Source organism: Neopsephotus bourkii, unplaced genomic scaffold, assembly GCF_033783945.1.
Source record: "Neopsephotus bourkii isolate Nb327-2 ecotype Australia unplaced genomic scaffold, CSIRO-AGI_Nbou_v1 NB_234, whole genome shotgun sequence".
In the NCBI taxonomy this organism is placed as follows: Eukaryota; Metazoa; Chordata; class Aves; order Psittaciformes; family Psittacidae; genus Neopsephotus; species Neopsephotus bourkii.
This window is the reverse complement of record NW_026900744.1, coordinates 20,424,186-20,443,345: the sequence shown is the minus strand read 5'-3', so window position 1 is coordinate 20,443,345 and position 19,160 is coordinate 20,424,186. Positions and strand designations below refer to the sequence as shown.

At 41.6% G+C, this 19,160-nt stretch overlaps 1 protein-coding gene across 3 annotated transcripts in view; it reads left to right on the top strand.

Moving 5' to 3' along the window:
• The first annotated feature begins 156 nt into the window (after positions 1-156).
• Positions 157-19,160, top strand: part of OSTN (osteocrin) — a 103,066-nt gene continuing 84,062 nt past the window's right edge. The window contains exons 1-2 of one of the 3 annotated variants that reach the window (XM_061345746.1): positions 157-427; positions 3,210-3,290. The gene's annotated coding sequence lies outside the window, so the exon portion shown is untranslated. Of the gene's footprint in view, positions 428-1,925; positions 2,405-3,209; positions 3,291-19,160 lie in introns of those variants that run through there. The other 2 variants (XM_061345745.1, XM_061345747.1) reach the window with 2 other exon arrangements.

Here is a 19,160-nt window from a genome sequence, read left to right as displayed (position 1 = left end):
CTCGTTTCCTGGACACATGGTCCCGCTGCTGGCATCCCCAGGCAGCCCTGGGGATAGGCAGGAGCGGCGGGGAGACCTGGTGGGTGCAGCGGGTGCCAGGCTGCCCCTTGTAGCACCCCTGGATCATCTCATCGCTTGTGTCTCAGAGGACAGAGGGTACCTGCAGAGAGAGTAGAGTTGAGCATCTAAGCAGCACATTTAGGGAGGGACAATGTGTGGGCAAGGTTTCCTTCCTACTTCGTGTGGATGTGGGCGTGGAGAGAAGCATTGATGGCTCCTGGCTGCTCCTAGACAGGGCCCTTTGCCTGGTACAATGCTGGTGGCTTTCTCTCTGCTTCCTCTTGGCAGAGAACTGTATACTCAGGCATGCTGTTTGCCTCCGAGACATGGTGGGAGGAGTATGGGCACGCTCTTGGAGTGAAAACAGGTATGGAAAACAAACCCTGTGGTCACTCCATTGTTGCTTTTGCACAGTTGGTACCGTGTTGGTTTGGGTTTTGAGAGAGCTTTGATTACTGAGCTCAAGGAATTCATGTCAGCTCACTGTACCGTGGTTTATGTGTTGGGGAGTGAAAGAAGGCACATGGGTAAAAGGCCACCAAATCAGAGGCCATGAACCGTGTAGGTTTGGGGACTTAACTTTTGGGTCCCTATCAAGGAAAGACAAATGCTGCTTACGTAGGAGAGTTAATTTTGCAAAATCATGCATGGATGTCACACACAATGGTAGAAGGTCTTCAAGTCATAGTAGCAATTACACATCATGCATAGTGTAAAACAAACCCAAGTAACAGCCATCTGCTGGTTCTTTTCCTATTCATCTGAGTCAGCCCCTCTCAGAACTTATTACAGTTACTGATGCACTTTCATTGGGAATAAAGTTCGGGGATGAAATACTTATCAAGACTACATTCAGTACTGCTTCAGTGGAGATAGGATTTCATTTCAGTGTTATAGGAGCTCCTTTCTGAAGTTTTGAGAATAAACCAACATGCACTGCAGTGTGTCAATTCCCATGTGTTCTTTGTATCTATGTTTCTTTTGTCATGTCAATGATTTTTCATGTTTAAATGACAGTGGTGAAGCTAATCCTTCAGATTAAAGAAAAACCCTAAAACAACCAAACATCAAACTTGAATTTTTTTGTTTGACTTACTTCTATGTAGAACTGGCCCTAAAATTGCATTTGAACCATTGTGAACTGGCTGTCAGATGAGATGGCACGCAAAAGAAAAATAATATTTACAAATAGTTTAATTCAACTTTTATACCAGACTTAGTACAATGTGTTACTTCTCATGCTAACACTGGCACAGGTGTCCAAACCCACCCCAAATCCTCTTCACTTACCCTTCCATCTTGCTGTTGCATTGCTTCTTACCCCTCTTAAGAAAGATTAGTATATCAGAGATAAAATAGAGGCTTACTTAATAACTCCAGATATTAATCCATAGTCTGGCACACAAAGGTATCTGTCACTTGCATAAATCTCTAATAACATTTGTGATCTAAAGGTGTGGTTAGTTAAATTTGATGAGACTAATTTGCAAGAATGCTTCTGAATGGAAATTCATGCAGATACAGGTTCTGGTTTTCTCTGATAGTCTTCCTGCTTGAATGCAGGACTAAAAGGCACTTCCCAAATCCAGTCCCCTGCTGTTGAGACATTCTTAAACTTTTCAGTCTCCCTCTTAAAACTAATTAGGTTATTTTCCTTCTGTTATTCCTACTGTGAGGCTACACCATACCCTGAGCTCTGACGGCTAGACACTTTCTAGTTTCCAGTCTGAATGTATTCATAGCAGGTATAATCCCTTTTGTCATTGTGCCAAACTCTTGTTTTACTTTAGCTACTTCTCCCTCTGTAGCATTTAGCCTTGATGTCCTTTCAGAATGTTGTCACATACTGTCTTTTCCTTTGCTTTTTAGGTCAAAAAAGGCAGATTCTTTTTCAATCTTCCCTAACATAAGGACTACAGGAACCCATCTCAGAGAATATTTCACCTGACATTAACCTGTTTTTCAGATGGATGACCAAAATTACTGGATTTGCTGTGTAGTGCACCAGTGTTTTAGAGAAAAGCACTGGCCAATCTTTATCTCTTATCTTTTCCTAGTATATTTTAGGGTAATGTTTACCTTTTCTGTCACTCTGTCACACCAATTACTACTTCTGAAATTATTGTCAGCTGGCAGTAAATACACCTGTGGACTTCATTTGCTGTGAAATGCAGTCAATCAAACTTAGTCTTCAATGCTGTTGGGCTCTAGCTTTATTATGCTGATACTGTCTAGTACTGTGGAATTTCAGAGGTATTAAAGAGCAAAGAAAAAGATGACTTCAAGCTGGAAAAACTATACTGGACCTTTCTGGGTTTAACTGCAATTTCTCACTGCAAGAGTGGTGAGTCGATGGATAGAGGACATCCTACCTGGGTGTGATTCTTGCGGTGACTTCAGTGTTTTCTTCTGGCCTGCAGTGAAGGCATGCAATGTAGTTAAGTATATGTGATTTTGTTTCTGTGTTTTTTGTTACACACTGGATGAGATTTGGTATTATTAGTGCTCAATAGCCTGTGTTCAGAAAAGAGTTGGTTTTTTTCAAGGAAATAAGTTGTGTTTTAGCAGCAGTATGGAAAATGGTAATATTTTATAGTGATCTAGAAACTTAATTTGAGTAGTGAATATTGCCTCTTGGATTTCTGTGTGTGTGGTACTATGTAGGCTCAAATTATGTAGATAGAAATTAGTATCTGTCACAATCTGTCACACCAATTTAATCTTGAGTTGCTTTGAATCTATTTGTGGGGTTTTAGAAAATGTCTTAAGGTGTTCAGGGTGGTGAGAAGTTATATTCCTTCAGATCTGTGGTCATCTTCCACATTTATCCTCTGGGTAGCAACTGTGCAAGGAACTCATTATCTCCCCATGCAGCCATTAAGATTTTGAAGAGATATTGTTTGTTGAATTGGTCTATCATGTTAAAATCACATCATATTTTCTTGTGAAAATCGAGTTCCATAGATTTGCAGCCATGTTTCTGAGTTGCCTGAAGAGGTTTGTTTTATACATAAGTAATGACCCTAGAATACCCTTGTAGATGAAATATGTAAGAAGTATGGTTGAATAATTTGTGTGGCAAGTATGTGTGCCATGTATTGTGTGCACAGGTGCTCACCCATCTGTCATTACCCCTGTTCCTTTAACAGCTAAGCTTGGTTCTCTCCTATGGATGAAACCATTGTTTCACAAAGGACGGAAGATTCCTTCTTCAAAGGGAAATCTGCTGGGTAAAGCACAAATAATGACTCATGAAAATCTAGGACCAGAAGGGACTTCTGGGTTGTCTTGTCCCTTCTTCTACTTTAGTTAGGCAGTCGATTCATAAAACTTCAATGCCAGACCTCCAGTGCTTTCTCTTGCGACACAGGTACTGCTGCTTCCTACTCCTCGAATGATCAAAGTATTACTCTAAATTCTGATCTAAATTAATTCATGAAGAGATGGGGGGTTTGTGCCATTTTTGGATTTTAGCTTTTTCATTTTATCCTTCGTGCTTGCCATTTTGATATAGAAACAATCTAATGCTGGTTTTGTCTGGTTTTGTAATTACAAATTTCATAATTTCTATTTTTCTGACTATCTGAGGAGCATTTAACACACTTCTGGTAGATAAACCTTGTCTTTCATCAGTGTGGGTGACTTTATTTTTTCACAGCCCTCTAGATTGCAGTTCATTACACCCCCAGATACAGTAATGAGGAATCATCTGAAAAGGAAGCACAAATGGAGAAAGTGATGGGTTTATGTAGCACAGGCTATGTTTATGGAATTCACTACTACAGAATGCCATAAAGAGTGAGAATATTGTAGTATTAATGTTATTTATCATTCTGGGGTTTTATTTTGAATGTTTTTATTAAATCTACTGGGTATTTGATCCCGTGTCTGACGAGGACACCAATTGCACTGGTTTATGGGCACGTCATCGCAGAATACATCCTAGTCCATAAGTATGGCATGTGTCTTGCCCTTTCCTTTTGAGTGGCTGGAATTGTATCATAAAAAATATTGAGGTCCTAAGGAGATATGGGTCCGGCTTTTAACAGGAGGACAGTTTCTCTTTAAAACTTCAGGTGGGAATCTTACTATTGCAATCTGATTGGTGTGTGGAGAAGAAATGTGTTCTCCTCCTGGGTCTGATGTTTTACAGTTTTGTAGCAGCACTTAAAGTCTGAAACCTCAGAATGTCACCTATTTACTATATAGGCCCAAACTTGTCTCTGCATCTTTGTGTTTCAGTTCCTCATCTGTTAATCAGGAGTGGTGCATCTGCTTAGATTTCACATTGCTGTAATCTAAAATGTACTTGCATAGACCCTGGTCAAATGCATCCCTTTGTTCTTGTCTGTGACCACCAGGCTCCACAGAAGGAATATTAATTGTGAGCAGAAAGTTTTCCATGAGTTTTAGGGGGTAATTGGATGGGATATTTAACATAAACCTTGATGTTGTTTTGGAACCAAAGCTTATTCTTGGTCAGCACACTTCTACATTGATTTTCCTCCATCCAGAGGTTACCAGCCAACTGGGTTGGCATGCTGCAGCTAAGAAAGCTTTTCATCACAAAATAGTGATTCAGTTGTGTAAACAAATGCACTGAGGTAGTCCCATAGTTAAATAACAGATGCTAAAAACAGTTTCTCTTGACTGTGTTATTAATGTTGACCATCATGGTTTGGGGGAAATTGCTGACTCTATGAGCGAAAGACTGATGTGCTGAAAAGCCATGTTTTTCTCCATGGTGTTTTCTATTGAAGTCAAACTATTTTGCAGGGAGACCTGCCAGAAAAGCTTAGCTCATGGGTTTTGTCCAAATTAGGATGAATTTTCATGGGACCAGATACAGAGCTGAATGGGGCCCTGTGTCTAATCAGCCCCTGATGTAAGCATCTGCTGCTTCGTAACCTGTACTGTGAGCTTCTCGAGTGTACACTCTGCTACCAATACCTATGTACTGGGCATCACCTATTTAATAGTGCTTTTCCTCTTGGCTGGTGCTCAGGAGTTGGCAGTCTGGCTCCCCTCCATCTCTCTTTGGGTGTAGAGCTGTGCACTTTCCATTCTTGGCTGGCAGTTGGGAGCTTTGGCAGGGATCGCTGATCTGAGTAAATATATGTGAGGGCATCTCTCCATTGCAGAGTTGTATGGCATTGCTTTGCCTAATCAATAATGAAAGAAAGATTGTAGGATGTGTGGAAATGTGTTGGGTGTCAGAAGGTGAAGGGTGGTGTTGTCAGAAGCTGAGAAAGACGTCAGGAGTTTTGTGCACACTATTGAAAGGTTGAGTTAAAACAGTAAGTCACTAGGGTGATATTCTAGTAAAACAGATCTGTCTGTATACATAAAATTTCCAGCTCCTAGTCCATGTAGGTAGTGTTCGATGAACTGTTGATGAAAGGAATTAGTTGGCTGGTAATTCATCTAAAAGATTGGCAGAGGATTTTGCAGGCTTACACCAGAGCTGGCCGGAGACAATAATCTCTTTTCTTGAAGAATGCTGAGGTCCTGACGCCCAGCTCGTTGGAATGAAACCTGAATGCTTTTTAATTCTTTGTGAGAGATTTTTTTTCACCCCCTCTTTGGTTTTTGTTTTTAGGAAGGAACAAAATGTTTCATTGTGATTTTGTCAATGATTTTGATATAATGGATAAAAAGAGTAAATGTCTTCCAAATCCCAAAGCCTTTTAAAAGAAGAATTCCATTCAAAACACATCAGAGCTGTTTTCTCCCCTGAATTTTTGCTGGAATTTAATTTTAAGCAAAAGTTTACACACTTCAGTGGCAGTGTGGGTTCCCTTGCAGCAATGATATGCCGTGGAGAATAACTGTGAACAGGATTTTTTGGGGTCACGTTATATTTTATGCTATCCTGGAGGTGAAAGGGGTTGGGGGAGGTTTACATCCACTTGGTAGCCTTGTGCTGTGCCAAAGCAGTGTAAAAAGGCCTTGGAGTGAATAAGAAACAAGAGAAGTCTTTGGTTTTTAACTGCCCCTGGATGAGAGACCAGGATTCATCGATGCCTTACTGTATTTTTACAATTTCATTGCAAACTGTAATAGGACAGCAGGGGAAGAAAGAAGAGGTTAGTACAGTGCAACAGAGTAGGCTTCAGAGAGGAGATATTTTCTCTTGGCTCAAGGTTCTTGTGTCCTAGCCTCCTGGTGTGACTGGAAGGAACAGAGACTTAAATGGCAGCTACAGAGTTGCTCAGAAGCTCCCATGGCTTCTATTTCATCTTTCTTTCCTCTTTCTAGTCAGACAGAAATGTGATCTCTTGACATCCACAGTACCCCCAATGTCTTGTGTGTCATCCATGGCTAGCACTGAAGCTCAGTAGTCTCCTGACATGCATGTTGGGACCCTTTTTGGTCAGCCTTCACTGACTTCCCTTTTAGAGGTGGAAAGGTGTACCTTTGTTTAAAAAGCAGCATGTTCATCTGAAGTTAAGTAATTTAATCTGGGATGCCACTATTAGCTATTGGATGTTGTTTTGTGACTCCTCACATTTCAGAGGAGCTTCTGTTCAGTGATAGGGTTTAGGCCTACCTGTAATCTGCAGCACCCTATAATCAGCTGTTGTATAAGGAGATACAAATCTACAAGGAAGGTTCTGGGGAAGCACGCTGGTACATTAGGCAGAAAGGAGCTGTGACCCCGTGGAAGAAAACACTGGGAAACTGAAAGGCTCTACAGTGCTCATTTCTGGGTTGGCTGCTGCCCTGCAAAATGGCCTTCAATAATTCACTTTTATCTCTATGTTTACGCCAAATGTGTGATGAAGATCCTGTATTAGAAGTTGTCCTCAGTAGTTGCTGGTGGTTTTAGTTTCAAGAGTAACGTAGACTATTCTTTCGAAGATGTGGTTTGGTGCCATGAATTTGGAGGGGTAGCTTACTGCTGAAACCATTTTGGTTTTCATGCATTCCTGGATGTCAGTGTGTTTTATAGAAGCATGCAGGAGGTGGGCACTAGCTAGCATCCCTCCCTCCCAGCTGTGCAGAACAGTAAGGTTGTTCAGCAGAGTAAATCAGGGAGCCTTCACTCAGGTTCTTACAATTGTATTTAAGTTTGGAGGGGGGTACTGAGAAACATAGAGGCATAAGGCTCTGCTCACCCTCCATCTCAGATGGTGTTGGGTAAGAAAATTCAGGTAATTCCAAATACTAAAGCTGGGATAAAGGCTAGTTTGGTTTTGGGAACAGCACACAATTATCTTAATTTATTCACAGAGCACAACTATTCACCAGATTATTGCCCTTAATAAGTCCAGGACTATACTTTTTACTGTTTTTTTAATTTTTTTTATTTCCCATTTCCCCCCAGCTTATGCTCTTCTGCCAGCATTTTCCAAATCCAAAAGAATTGGTTAATTTTGTCTAATGGTGTAAATCTGTGAATTTACCCTCACTGTAGCAGTGTTGCTGTCAGCTTATTTTTTTAATCAAAACCAGAAAAATAGTTTAAAGTGAGTTGTGGGGTTTTTTTGTTTGGTTGGTTGGGTTTTTTTTTTTTTTAATATATATATACACTAAAATCAGTATTGTCTATGTTAGGAGTTAAAATATTACAAATCATAGTCCCTGAATCTTGAATACTATAGAATATATGTTTTAAATCTTATTATTATAGAATAACATAAATGAAACTATTGTTAGATTCACAAAAGTTCAAATTTTAAAAGGTTGTAATTTTTTTCCTGCATCTCTGAGACCTTTTAGGGTGGCATTCTTAGGTAAATACTGTCTCAGAAACTAGAGCTTTAAGACAGCTCTTTAATATTCCAAAGTATCTCTACTTCAGTATAAAACCACCTTAGCATGGAGGTAGCACAGAGCTGTGTATTCAGATTCTGCAGCCTTGGTTTCTAAAACTAGGTTCTGAAGTGTATATTTTGATAATAAAGATTTACTACCTTTCAGTTGTGTTCTGAAAAAACAACTCCATGAAAGTCTGTGTCTGCATTTCAGTGTCTTCTGAAGCTGCTAGCTGTTACTATTAAAAACTTTAATGGTTCATTTATAAATGGCACTGAAAAAATAAAGGGAAGACTGATAGGGTGGTTGGGTTTTGTGTTGTTTTTTTTGTTTTGTTGTTTGGGGGGGGTGTTCTTTTTTGTGTGTGTGTGGTTTTAGATCAGGATCTCTCCTTCCATTTTAAGATTGGTTTATAGTCTGCAATTAATGATTACTCTGCAACTGTGATGTTAATTTCGCCTGTTTACAGCTGCTGTATAAATATAGTCATTTGGCCATGTTAGCCCTGATATACCTGCTGAGCTATCGTTCAGACTGAGCAGGATGGAGATGCCAACCATCCCTTCCTCAAAAATTATTATTAGGGGCCAGGTACTCTTAGGATACCAGCATCCCTATTTCCACATGCTTTCCAAACTCTGTGGTCTAGATGAATTTTTCTCTGAGGAACTAAAAATTTGTGTTTATTGCTAAAGAGCAAGCAGACACTGTGTCACAGGGCAGGAAAGCAGAACATCTGCAGCTGGGATGTGTATGCATTGAAACTGAACGTATTTTTTTGAGCACGGGATTTTGGCTGTGATAATCAGGTTTAACATTTTCCTTTGTTGTTGTTTCTCTTTGGGACTTTGTTTTGTTTTACCTACAAGGGCAAAAGGCCTTTGACAAGACTGCTTAATATGTAACAAAAAGATAAGGAACACCATTAGAAACAACAGTGTCTCTTACATTTTCTTGTGGTTTTTAGAAGACTGATTTTTTAATTATGTCCAAGTTTCTAAAATTCAGCCTTTTTCAGGAAAAAAAAAAAAAAAACGCCACAACTGTTCGATTTGAATTCGGGCGTGTAAGTGACAGAAGAGATCGGGTTAGAGAAGGAATTGGTGTTGGTGAGGTGGCAATGGGAAGCAGTGAGGAAAAAAGTTCTGAAATAATTTTTATCTTTCCTTGGACTGAACCGGAAATTTCAGTAGCTATATTTGACAGATGAACTAAAATTTAGAAGTTTTTGCTAAAATTGTGTAGGTTTGGGGTGGGAGTTTTGGGGTGCTTTTTGAATGCATCAAAACGAAGTAGAATTGGAAAGATCCTCAAACTAGGACCAGGGCTCCAGCCTGTGCTCTCAGAGCACCTGTCTGGGACCAGAGAGGGACTGGACTTTTCTTCTGCAGTAGCAGCAGTTTGTGGGTTTTATCCAGTGAAAGTTCACTATAAAATCCAAACCAGCTGGACAGAGGACAGGAGTTCTGTCTCTCTCTCTTCCTCTGGGTGTTGTATCCTGACCACTGGGCTGTGAAACTATTCTTGCTCTCCTTTTGCTGTAAAGTATCTCGAATTCCTTCTTCTACAGCCTCTGAAAGAGATTTTTGAGGCATGAGTATAGCTTTGCAGCTAGGAGCACTAATGAATCCTGAAAATGTACTCGTGGAGTTGAATATTTCCAAGATTAGGCAGCAGCTCCCAAGCCTTTTCAGAGTACAGGCTGGACTGGTCATCACATCCTTCATACAGACTTCTGAGCCTCAGTTGCCCCTCAGGCATATTTTGATTTCATAGTATTTGTGTCTGCACATACACAGGAGAGAACTGGCAAATCTGAGCATCTCTATTGCAGAGGTGCAGTGACAAAGTGACTCCACAGTGATGGAGAGTAGGCTGAGAAGAGAGAAGCTTGCTAGCCATAGCAGCCACTTCCTCTTGCAAAGGGGACTAGAGGACCCAGGGCAACAACAAATTTTCTTAGAGGATGGAGCAGTTAAGGGAGATAGCAAGAAAGCAGGAGGGATAAGCACAGCAGTGAAGCAGCCTGAGAAGGCTGCTGAAGGGACAGGGCTGGCAGAGACAAAAGGCTGGTGCTGAAAGAGCAGGAACAGGGGAAAGGAATTGTTTCTTAGATGCATCCTCACAGGTTCTATTGGCCCCAGGAGTACAACAGCACTTCCTCCAACTTACAGCAACAAACTTTTCAAGTGCATCTGTAACCAAATAAAATTTGCCAGAGGAGGCACTGCAAACACAGACTTTGTTTCAGTTAAACCTCCAGGCAGAGTGATTGCACTAGCAGTTAACTACAAGCATTTTGGTGTTTAGTTGTAGGTGGTACTCTGGTTGCCCGAGTAACTCTGTAGTCCATGGAGGTGCAGGACCTTAGGATGGGCAAGCTCTGGATTCAGGTATTGTGGATCACTTTCTAGGGGTCTCCAACACTCTCCATTGCCTGTAGGGAGCCTGGCTTAATGTCAGGTAGTGTGACTATTGCCATGTCCTTTCCCAAATAAGGGGAAATAATCCGATCTCAATCTAATGTCAACAAACTGAAAACACAAGAACTTTTTTTGTAGTGTGACATACCTAGCTCTGGACCATCACTGGACTTATTCTAACTTGCTCTTTTCACTCATGTTTAAAAGAAAAAACCCACAAAAACCCCACAACATACCAAAAAAACCCCACCAAAACATAATCCCGAAAACCAACCCCAAATGCATTAGGGTTTTCTTTTTTGGTTGGGGTTTTTTTGTTTGCTTCTTTTGTAATTTTTTAGCAGCTGCATTGCCTGAGGTCCAGTGGAGCAGGGAGCAGAGGTGATCACTATGTACTCTTCTGGAGATTGGGTTGTTGACAAGATATACCCCAGTCATGCCACTATGTGCTAAAGTATGCAATTGAACCCAGTGCTATGTGGAGCATGCTCACTTTGAAATGGTGTTTTAGCTAGCCTGTTTCACCCTGGCACTATTGGTTTTTGCTCCACTTTACCCACTATCTAAGCTGTCACTCAGTATGTTTGACTGGTTTAAAAACAATTATACCACTGGTCCCACCTTAAGTGTGTAACCTTTGACCACAACACTGGTGAATAAGAGGCAGAATGGCTTTGAAAGTCAATGTGCTGCTAACAACAAGCCTTGCAGCAATGGGTTAAGCAGGGCCATCCCTTAGACTGTCACTCACCAGACTTATTTTTTAGTTGACCTGCTAGGATTTTTCCCTTTTCTCCCACCCCTTCCTCTTCTCTTTTTTTCCTCTTTATTCACTTTCTCAAATCTCTTTTGATTTCATGCTGGCTTTTTAAATTGAGGATAAAGTTAATTCACCACACAATGCCGCAGCTGGAATGAAATACGGCCAGTTGCCCATGTGGAGGGGAGGGCTTTGTGCTGGCTGGGGGTGGCTCGTTGCATCTCCTAAGGCCACTACGGGCTGTCACTGATTTATTGATAGTGCCTCTAATAACAAAGCAAGAAGTTAACTAATTATGAACATATGGTTCAGCTCATGCTTGACTCAGCAGCCACCTTCTTAGCCTGCAGCTGCCTAGGTGTTCAGAAGCAGGAGAAGAGGAAAGTTTTGGGTGGGGTGTGGTCCAAAGTCCCACTGGCAAGCCAGAGGGAGACTTGATTGATCCTAATCTATTCTTTTTTTGTTAGGAGGCAGCATGTTGCTGTCAGGAACAGCTTGGTAATAACAGATTTGTAGCCTCTAAGTCCTTGTGGTTGTAGTCAGCATGCGACACTTGGTTGGCTCCTTATATGCTCTGTCCTTAATTGGTCTCAATGGTGGGGTCTGAAATGAGACGGTAGTTCAAGGTGCAACACATGCTATACCTGAAATTGCAGCCTCTGAGTTGCTGCACAGATGTCAGCTTTTTACCAGTGGACTTACCACTGGGGACCCGGAGGGTCCGTACAGAAAGGGACAAGGGATATCTGAGAGGACCCTGCAGATTTTCAGTGCTTAATATGGAATTAATTAAAGGAACATTTAGAGAGAGATAGAGAGAGAGTGTGGCTGGTGGAGGAACAAGGAGGGAGACACACAGAACCTGTTAGGAAGTTATCGAGGTGGATTGCAATTTTGTTTGCAGAGTGGTCAGCATGCATTGTCTGGACACAGAGTGTGTTTAATGGGAATTGATACCATCTACAGGGGGGAGGAGGGTGTCTCTTTCTGTCCATCTGTTGGTCTTTCACAAATGAATTGAGCTATGCACAGGATTCAAAACAGTGTAGTTAAAGGCTATTTTTTCTCATGGCCAGACATTGTCTCCAGGAGGAAAGAGCTTATTGCTGTCCGGGCTCTTAAAACATTTTTTGGGTTCTTACAGTTTGCTTAACTGGAAATGCAGAGCATAGAAAGATAGCAATTTTAATAATATGCAGCAGAAGGAACTCCAGGGATGTATGATTTGACAGATTAACAAATGGGTTATTTTATGACTGCCTACACAAAGCAAAGTTGGGTTATCTGTATACTGAGATATATCGGCAAGGCCACAGTCAGGAGGTTGATGGAGATGGTTAGTGACTTCTAGTAGGCACTGGTGAAGCTGTGTCTGAAATACTGCATCTAGTTCTGGTCTTCACAGTGCAAGAAAGTTGTTGGCAAACTGCAGAATCTATCAGGAGGGACATAATGCTGGTCAGGATGCTGGAGCATGTAAGGGCTGGGGAGCTGGGTTTGCTTAGCTTGGAGGAAAGAGCTAAGGGAGTTTGATGGCAATCTTCCACTGACATGGGGCGTATAGAGAGGACAGGACAGCCCCTCAGGCATGCAGAGTGAAAGAACTTGGAATGGTCAAAATCTGACACGAAGTTATGTTCCAACTAGATATGAGGTGAGGGGAAAAAAAACCCACAACCCCCACTCCCCAAACTGCTGAACATGATGAGCTAGAGAGGCTATGGAATAGCTGTCCCTGGAGTTTTTCAGAACTTGCCTTGCTTAGATCCTGGGTAGTGTGATGTAAATTCAAAAGGGACTCTTAATTTTTCTATTACCTAGCTGCAGCTGGAGCACAGCCCAGGGCCTGGGACAGAGCGATATGCCTCACATCCTGTCATGCACTGCTGTGCTGGCTGTCTCGCAGTTGCAGTGTCATACCATGATGCACATGGCAATTGTCATTGTCTCTCCTATAACGAAATGAGTTAGAACAGTTGGTGAGTGGGTAAAGTCAGTCTGCACACAACAGTTTGGAATATGATCCCCCAGATACAGCAATAGCTTTGCTTAGAAGAGGCTGTGCTTTGAGCCATGGTTGGCTGGTTAGAGCAGAAATGACTTTTGAGGCTAAGTGCCTGTCCCTCAGCTATTTTTTATCACCTCCTGTGAGAAGATGCTGCAGTTGCATATGAGTTGGGGACCAGAATGTGAGTGGCCCTGTGAGACCTTATGCTGCTGCTGAAGGTGGTTTGAGCTAACCTAGTTGACTACAGTGCTGCAGGTTGGAAGCACTGATGTAACTTGTACTGCAGATTCAGGATGTTGAGATGTTAATATCTAGTTAAGTCACCTAAAGAAGGTGGAGAGATAAATTCGCGTGCTATTAAAGCTGCTTTTACAATGGATTTCTGACTAAAGCCTTGCTTTTTGTTTGCCTGTGAGGATGTTCTATGGCTGAAAGCTTTGCCTGCTATGGAACCAAATAGGGTAGTGACTTTTTAATGATATCCCTGTGTCAGCATCTCTGTTGTGATATACATATTAAACAAAGAACCGAGACTAAATATTTAGGCTTAAATTCTCATTTGTGTCACCATAATAGTTTGTGAGAGAGAGATCTGAAGGAAGCATCACTTAAGCCCAGTGTAGCACCTTGTAAGCCTTTCTGTATGGGGCAGATTTGGTTCTTCCCTTTTTCTTCCCAGGATCCATTTCTGATCCAGTCTTTATCCAGTGAAGCAGGATAGACCAGTGGAGACCTTTATAAAGTGGTGTCAACATTCCTCACTGCATAAAACAGGCAGTGCTTTGGTCCATGGCAAGTGCAGGTCATTTCAAAAGATGAGATCATGTTCTCGAAAATTCAAACAAGCTAGGCTGTCTGGATCAGTTGGTGGTTTTATACCTAAGTCCGAAAGAGATGTGTGGGTGCAGATTTAGATGATGATCCAAAAATCCTGTAAATACTCAGGAATATGTGAATTTGAGCCCAATTTCAGATTTGCTGCCAGGTAGATGCATTTCCCCAGTTAGGAGGAGCTTTTCTGACTTTAGTTTGATGTTACTGCTACAAGACAGATTTGTATCTGAGTAGGAACAGTTAGTTGGTTTATCTGGTGCCAAATGGGAATTGGGTAGCACTGATCATAGTTTTCTGGACACCTTATTTTCTCTGGAGGTGGCTGAAAGGGGAAAAAAAGTGAGCAGACGTCCTAGTGCTAATGAATGAGACCAGCACATACAGATCAAAGGCAGAGACTGTAATGAGCCCTTACAAAGTGAAAACCTGCGTTCTCTGCAAATAACACTGTGTTCCTGCTCAAGCCTGTTGGGGACTTGGAGCTTCTTTACTGCTCAGTTAATGAAATGACTTGTGTACAGGTGCTGATGTTGCACCAACGTTGTTACACCTCTAATTTTATACTCAAAGACTTACTTCTTTCCAGAGAGCTTTACATCATTCCAAGCAAACTCTTAGGGTGTGTTCCTGTACAGAATTCAATGCTATTTCCCCATCTGCTGATTTCCTTTGGCTTCCCAGCTGAAACCCAGATCCGTGTCACGATGCTCCTGTTGTGACACAGATTGCTGCTCCCTTTCCCGCCAAACGCAGATGTGGCCATTAGGATGACTTGCATCCTGCTGCAAGCAATATGTCCGATCTTTACCCTACAAAGGTATTGTTTAAAGGGCTCTGCAGATTTTGAACAAACTGGCCTGGCAGGGGGACTTTCAACTCCCCCTCCCTTATGGGCGCAACAACCTGTGTTTGTAAACAGAGTCTAAAAGGAGTGGTGGGAGCCACCAGAGGACTATCAGGTAGTTAATTGGATGTCAGCTCCCTGCCAGGGTTGGAGGCTAATGAGTCATCCCACATAAAGGAAACGGCCCTGAGAGAAAGGCAAAGATTTGGACAGCAATAATCACATCTACAGAGGAGCCCAGAGCCCCCCTGTTGGGATAAAGGCAGAGCAGCATTTGGGGACGGAGGGCTTCCCTCTTTGGGTTTCGTTAAGCAGAGATTAAGCAAGTTCCAAATTTGTAAAGTTAAGGTATTACTATTGGTTTGTGTGCGTCTAAGCATGTGCTCATGTGCATGGGCAGTGGAGTAGTATGCAATATAAACATTTTCTGTCTGTACATTTTGGTTGCTTTTTTTTTTTTAAAAAATACATAATCTTTTAAAAGTAAAATCAAAATGAAATATTAATGGAGAGTTTCATACAGGAAATGGCAAAAAGGAACACTGCAGTCACTACTTTAAGTTAGGAAACTATTTTTTTCTTGTGAAAAGATAAGCCAAAGAAAGTCCATCTTGCTGAAAACTGTTTTCTAAGATGATCTTTCATTGAGAACCTAACATTAAAAAAAGAAGTGAAGTCTTTCGGAAGTGAGCATTCTGTGTAAGTTCATGTTACTTCAAAGAACATTTTGATCAAAAATGTGGTTACATGAATAGAGGGATTTTTATTTATATCTTTTTTATGGCAACACGAATGAGAGAAAGAAGTAGTCAGAACAAAAGAAAGGTACTATAAAGATTAAAAGAAAAGGTGACTGTAAGAAATCGTGGGAAGTCATTAGGCCTGAATGTATACCCTAAAAGCTGCTCTTTATCTGGACTGTGCTTGATGGGCATTTGCCTAGCCAGCTCTAAAAAAAAAAAAAAAAAGAGAAGAATGGAAGATCCCTTGCCAACCAGTTCTAGCAGGCCACTGTTCTTACCTGCAGAGATTTTTCTTGATGTTTAATTTAAACCATCCTTGTTGCAATAGAAGTCCATTGCTTCATATCCTATGCTCCTTGAACATAAAAATTAATTTCCTTTCCTCCTTCAGTAGTCTTTTCCATATTTAATGCCTGCCTTAAATCTTCTTCAGAGGAAACACCATATTATTTTCTTCGTTTATGGTATCAAGATCACTGATCTTTCTAGTGTCTTCCCACAGGACTTTCCCTCTTTGCTAGTTATATTTCCTGAACAATCAAGAGAAGAGAGGCATGGGGGGAAGGGAGGGAGGTAAAACAGGACCTGCTGCAAAGAGAATTTGTTAGCCAGGAGAACTTTTGTAGGTAGAAGCTACCTTCTAATTAAGAGTGTTGGTGAAGTGGTGCTGGATACAGCCAAGCCACAGCAGTCATGCTAAAGTTTCACAATGTCTCAATTCTGTGTGGCCCACCCTCATCTTGTCCTTTAAAGCACATAAGTAGTGTGCACCCTGATCCTATTATAACTCATGGCAATAGCACCAGGAAGACCTGTATGCCTCAGTGCTCTTAAGTCATTCAAAAATGGCAATTCATACAGGCTGACAGCCAACTGAGTAAATGAGGTATTGGCTTCTTTCCAGATTCATGCAACGTGCTGGATTTTATCAGTGCTTCAGTGAGGTTTTCAGTAAAGCAAAAAAGCAGTTTGACAAAGTGATGTTTCCATTGATGTAGTCATCTCTAGATAGCCCAAAGCTGTTCTGAAGCAGTTGAGGAAATACTTCATCTAGTTTCTAGAATTGGTGAAATACTGCATAGCGGCCTGGAGCTATAGGACTTTATGGCCAGGGAAGTCCTATTTCGAAGGCAGTAGATCCTTCAATGGCTTTGACAGTCATAGGAAATCCTTTTTGCCCTGGACCCTGTTTATGCCTTCTAACAGGGTGGCTGTTTTGGAGATTGTCTTTTAGATAGTGGCTCATGAGAAACCTTAAAGTAACCCAACAGCTTGAAGAGAGCTGAAGGGATAGTGTAATTAGTTACACAAGGGAGGATGAAGCATCGTGTCACCTTCCAGAGCAAGAAAGCCATAATAGCTGGGTAGCACACTGTATGTACCTGGCTGCTGCTCATACTAGATCTGATCTGTGGAGCAAAATCAAAAGGCTGTCAATCCTGCATGAAATTAAAACAGAATCAGGAGAATTAACATGCCTTATAAATGTGGGTTAAGCACACTGTAAGCACACTGTAATTACGGTCAGCTGCCTGGCTAGTGCAATCCAGTAGCACTGAGTTTAGGAATTAAATTGAATATACAATTAATAGCAGCTTATATTAAAGGCATTAGTAGAGTTACAAAAGCTTTGTAGCAATAGAGTGTGACCCAGCCTTGGACACAGACAATGGGTTTTTGTGTGCTATAATTAGCACGCACAAAACCTCCCCATTAATTCGACAGTTTTCCATTTGTTCTTTAAAGAATTGAGCAGTGCAAAGTGATCTCTGCCCATCAGAGATGGGAGTTGTTCAGTCAGTATGGAAGTGTCGTTGATCTCAACACTGTCTCCCTTTGGGCAGTGCCAGCTGTTCAGCTGAGGTGCCTGATGAAATAATTCATCTACAAGGTTAAACTCTGCCCCTGAACCGCCTGTGCATGCCTGAGTGATACCAGGACCAGCACACAGAGTTGTGATCAGCCCTATGAAGAGATGCTTCTCCTTTTTCTCCTTACTCACATGAAACTACCTCAGTGGAGAGAAATATTTTGACCTGTTGCAGGACTTGAGAGTTAAAGGGGAGGAACAAATGCAGAAAGAGGGAAGGAATTTTCTCATACGTGAGCTAAAGTGTTAGAATAAATCTTGCATTGAATCTAGGACCAATATAGCAGTAATTGTGAGAGCTGGCATCTTTGAGATCCCTCTGCAAGTCTAGGATACAGCTGGAGACAGGCTGTACAGATTTAAGGTAACCAGCTGCAGAGGCTGTATGAAGGTCTATGTAGGACATTTGAATCTGAAGAAGTGGAGAAAAGCAGAACTTAATGACTAATGGAAAGCCTTTTTGAAGCAAAGAGTGTTCAGCAACAGTTTATTTGCTCTGAGTCCTGCATAAAATTCAGGTGGGACTTAACACAATCCTTTTCCTCGTCCTCAGCCATCAGGCTCTGCTTCTGTCATATAGACATCATGCCCTCAAAAGACTACATGTTAAGTCCCATCTCAGACAGTGTGTAGTTGTGCTAATTAGCTGCTGAGATGCTCCACTCATGAGGCTTATATCACTGATGACACTGATCTTTAGGACAGGGCTGGCAGTGCTTGCAGGCCTGTGGTAGTGAAAGACATGGCAATGTGCTGTAGCTGCTAGGGTTCAAGGTGTACAGACCTTGGATCTTCTCCCTTCGTCCACTAAAGACAGATTTCTCCTCTTGAGTTTCACCCACTTCTTACCCACTAAGCAGAGCTTCCACTCTTAAGAGAGAAGAGATGGCTGAGATGCAATAAAATGCCTGACAAGGTCTTTCTGTGCTAGGGCAAGCACCTCTGAAACATGGTAGCCAGATACAGAGATCATCCCAGGGTAGAAGTACCACACTGAGCATGCAGTATTTCTGCCCAGTTTATATGACTCTTTATTCTACTATTTGCTTTACGTAAAATACAGTCATTTCCTAACTTCAAGCCTCTCGTAGGAGAACCTTTCTTGATATTATATCGCACTTAGGTTGACCTGGTTTTCCCCTTAAGGTCTGGCTTACACCTAATGCCCCTCCAAAGCCAATCTGTATTCTCAAGAGAAGCTCTTCTCCCTTTTTGCTGTCATCCTGCAATTCTAGGGACATGCGTTAATCCCTATGTTATTTCTGTCAAATCTTCCCTGCTACGTGACTTTGTGTGTGGACCTGCACAGTGTTCTGGTGCTCACCTGAGCCAGAAGCATCTGTTTTCAGGGATCGGGTATCTTGTAGATAAGGTGACGCTATTTTCCTGTTTAAAAGAGCAACTTTCTTTTGTACCCAGGCTTCAAAATTTTGCCACTTGCAGAAAAATGCTGTATTTCCAAGCGGCTGCACAGAAGATCAGAATCACTAGATGAAAACAATTCCTTATCCTTATCTCTTCCTTCCTTTTCTATTAACTACACAGTCTATGCTGAAGCTTTCTATAAAGCACACATTACTGGTGGCTCTGGCTTTCTTTCCTGTAGGGCACTAAAATGTAATACAAATGACATCTTTCATGTTTGATTTGTTCTGGTGCTTAAGTCTGGGGAAGAATAGCTCTCACTTGTGATGGGAAGTTTGCGTATCTCGCTCTGTGTTGGACTGTCTTGCAATTTGTTACAGTCAGTTAAGACAGCCATTCTTCACTGAAGCGAAACAGAAGCCCCACTGATGCACTAGTTGCTAGTTCTAAATACAAAGACAATGCTTCTAGAAGTTCCTGAGCTACAAATTCCTT